We start from the raw sequence: 4,418 nt of genomic DNA on the forward strand, positions 1-4,418 counted from the left end.
ATAATCTACAGGCCTAAAGCAGAGTTCATAAAATCTGATAGGTAAAGAGACCTTACTTTTCTTTGCTTCCCTTGCCAAAGTAAAAATTCATAAAGCACTCAAATCTATAGCCCCAACAGCAGTTTATAATAAAAATCTCAGAAGAGCAATGGAAATTGTATTAGATAAAATGTTCTTAAGTATTTTTAAAAATCAAACATAACTACTATATAAACAAACAGATTAAAATAAACAACTGATATTGCCACTGATTCTACAAAGCACTTCATGGCTTGCATTAACCATGAAAATTTATACAAGGCTTTGCACGTGATTCAACTCTGGACACAGAACCCATTGAGATACGTTAATGTCCTAAAACACCCCTTTCACTACATAAGCTCTGAATAGGCTTAAAACAAGCACAGCCTGTGGGTAGCACTGTAGAATTTGGAGCTAGATTTTACTGTCCCCACCAAGTTGAGCAACAAATCAAAGTTCCCATAAGCACATTGCACCTGCAAGACTTAGGTATACTCCAAGTCAAATATTTGCAATTTTTTCATCCTAAATCTGCACAAATGAAAAAATGCAGATCGCAGTGCCAGACTTCTAAATCTTCTCATAAGACAAAATGATCTGTAGTTTTACTCCAACATGCTCCATATCCTACCATGTATTGAGTCTCTAATATGATCATATGCCATGAACTGCTAGGAGTTTGCATACATTATCTCTAATCCTCATAACAAATCCCATTCTGCTGATGAGGAAACTGAGGCCAGAGAGGTCAAAGTGCCTTGTTCAATATCATAAGACCAGTAAATGGTGGAGCTGGGGTTTTAAATCTAGTCATGCCTGGCTCCAAAGCATCATCTCCATGAGCCTTCTTCAGCTAACGTCACTAACCGCAGCACCAGTTCACCTCTATCGAAGTAAATTCAAGTGCTGATTGTCTGAAATGATGACAACACCTGAGAAAAATATCACACCTAAAATGGTAGCACAAGACCCAAGACTTCACAACAAGGAGGTGCAGTTATGTCCTTTAGAATAACTAGTTTTAAAGGCTATGGGTTCAAAATACAAGACAATCCACTTTTTTTTTTCTGTTGTCTATCAACTGACTTTTTATAACAAGGGAAATGAAACTCAAGAGTATATTCATTTTTTTTTAGTAAAATTATCTAAAACCCCTGAGAAAAGGGTGACTTCAAAAGTTCACATTCTAGTTTACCTCTTCGTTAGGCTTCAGACACTCAAAAACAAAATCACATCAGTAGCATTACTAATCAACTTTTTTTTTCTACAGACTTGAAAAGTATTTTCTTACCACACTACGAGATTACTTCCCATACTTAGAACAGAAATGGAAACAGCTCTGGGTGTTACAAATCAGATCTTGAGACCACAGTTGCAGAAAGTAGGTGCTGTTTTCCCTTGAGTAGGAGCTGCTGATCTGAAACCTCCTAAGGGAAGGGTGTCTGAAGAAGAGTGTTGGAGAAACTAAAGCAAGCTGTTTGCATTAATGAGAGTGAACTGCTGGCACCACTACTCCTTAAGTGTTTCACTGCTATGCAATTGTTTTCCAGCTTCCAAGTTCTGAATCTGGCAGGGAGAGAATGCTGTTCTCACAACCGTATGTGTTATATGATCAGCTGCTCTATGATGTGTGGGTGTTTAACTAGGTAAGTGACTGGTTTAGAAGAGGTTCTGCAATACTAAATCAAGGAAGCACACTGTCCCCTGAGATTTTAATGGTCTGTCAGTATACTACAAAGTATATACAAAGAAAAGTAACCTATTTGCAACTCTGAAATGGTTTAGGTTTAGAATAGCCAAATGATTTCAGACAGTAAAACTTCAGGCATGACATGAACAAAAAATATAACTTGTAATATAAGGCACTGGCAGCATGTTTATGAGATAATAAAAGCGGCAATATTTGCAACTTCAGCATGCTTTCAAACTTTTGGATACGCTGCATAATTATTAGAATAAATGCTATTCTTCAGGTGTATGGAACAGGTTCTATAGGCAAGATTCCAAGGCTTCCTTGCCTACCAAAGTGCCAGTTAATATCATAAACTCCTTAGCTTCTCAGAACCCCACCCCCCGCCAAATGCAAAAAATACGAAGGTCTCAAAGGATTCTTTAAGTGAAAAATGTCAGAATCGTAAGCTCCTAGAGAACCGGTACTGTGCTTAAAGTTACTACCCATTCCAACACTATCACAAGCTGGAATAAATCTCTCTTGATTGCAATACGACCAAAAGGCAAAAGCTGGGTGCAGAGTAATTTAAACAAAAATAGCTGATATTTATCACCTGCTTATTGATAGCTGTGCAAAGTTCATCCTAGGTTCCAGATTCTAAATATGGAGGCTGAATTCCATAACCACAATTAAAATCCTTCCATTAAAACAAAATTTCCAGATGAATTATTTTGATGGCACCATCACCATTAAGACATGAAATCACAGTTAACAAAGTTGAAAAAAAAATCCTTTTTATGGAGCAGGTACACCGCTATGAGAATAATACAGCCTTCTTTTAAGAGATCAGATCAACTTCAGCCAACACATAAAGATTCAGTATAGGCATTATAAAACAGACCTTGGACTTTGCTGTTGAAATGTGCTACATTTAGAATCTGGTGCCAGGAACATACATCCCCAATTGGTCAAGTCTAAGCAAATTATTTGGACTCTAGCTTTAACTATTTCTGAAAGACTCTCACATACATTTCCTTTTCACAGTAAGACAAGGAAATGATAATTTACAAGTACCTAACTTATCCTAATCAAAGAACAAAACACAAGGTTACATGCATAAGCTACTTTGTTGTTCATTGCTCAGGGCCAGACAATGTAACTCTAATCCTTAAAAGAAAAAAGAAAAACAACTAACCAACTAAACAAAACACACAACCCAAGTTCCTTTCACTTTTGCGTAACATAGATCTTAACCTGAAGTCCCAGGACCAGCTTCAATTTGACTGTAGTGGCACACAAAATGTGTCTATTTAATGGAGAAGACGGTTCGAAAGACTTCCATGACCCCAAAGATTACTAACCACTGAAGACAGTTCCAGGATCACTAAAACTTAGTGAACAGTTTAAACAAAATTATACTAAAGATATTATCTATCTGAATACTGTGCACCGTCCTGATATAAACAACCAAGCTGCCTGCCACCACTGATAATCAGTGTCAAGCCCCACCCACAAAACAGCCTCACTCGGCAACATCACCTGTATTCAGCTTAGACACCACACATCCCAGCAACAGCAGCTCCTCAATCCCTAGGCACACACGTTGTCAACAAAGCATGTGCTAGTTGCCATTCCCAGAACAATACGGGCCTGGCCATCCTCTGGAAAAAAAAAAAATTCCCATTCTTTCTTGAATACTACCCTACTAATACACTATGCCTTCATCATAGATCCCAAACATTACAACAAAATAGGAGAAACTTGCACACACCATATCTAATTAACTGGGAAAAAAGCATCACTCAGGTGTTCCTGAGGGTCCACGGGAGATGCACGTAAGGGAAACATTATGATAATGATGCTTGAACACGGGGACAATCTGGGGGAAAAGGCAGACTCACGCAGGAACACCCCGAAAACGTGGATGTGGAAAGCACCCTTCTCCAAAGGCACAAGCACATTCCTTTGATTGGCACAAGCCATTTCTGACAATGGATCCCGGTGACAGGGGCTGCTCAGCAATCAGGAAGTGAGTGTATGAGTGTCTGTGTGTTGTGGGGGAGGGATGCTCTAGTTGTGATCAAAGCTGGACCTTTTCAGAGAAGGTCTCGAATCCTGAAGACAGACTTCGAGGTGAGGGAGAAGCATTTATCATTTCTACTGGAGACATCCCTCGACAATGAACATGTTACGTGGAGATGAACGGGGGTGTCACTACCTTTGGTGTCTCCGATCTAAGAATCTTCAGCAGAGTCTGATTGGAGGGGAGGAGGAGGTGGGGGTGGAGAAAGGTCTGCATTACCCACTGGTGTGAGCGTGGGGCGGCCGGTGGCGGGTGTACATCAGACGCATTTTATCTGCTAGCGGCACAATACTCCTGGGGGGTTGGAGGTTTGGGTGCAACCGCAGGGCGGGGGAGGTAGTGGGTGCAAGCCACCAGCTGCAGGGTAGGAGAACGCTCGCAGGAGGACCGGTGCAAATCTCCCCTCGGCCCGCTAACCCGTGCCGCCCCAGCCTCCCCTCAGGCCTCGGGGCGAGCGGACCAGCTGCAAAACTGCAGCCAAGCCCGGGTCCAGGAGGGAGGGGGCGAAAGGGCAGGAGCAGGGCACCCCCAGTCCAACCTGGGTGCCCGAGGAGCTCAGCGCCCGGGGCCTCCCAGCCGGATGGAGGCTGCTCCGGCCTAGCGCACGCAGCTGCCTCGGCGAAGGGTTACGCCGGCCCCCGG

Source organism: Colobus angolensis, unplaced genomic scaffold, assembly GCF_000951035.1.
Source record: "Colobus angolensis palliatus isolate OR3802 unplaced genomic scaffold, Cang.pa_1.0 Scaffold50, whole genome shotgun sequence".
Classification (NCBI taxonomy): Eukaryota; Metazoa; Chordata; class Mammalia; order Primates; family Cercopithecidae; genus Colobus; species Colobus angolensis.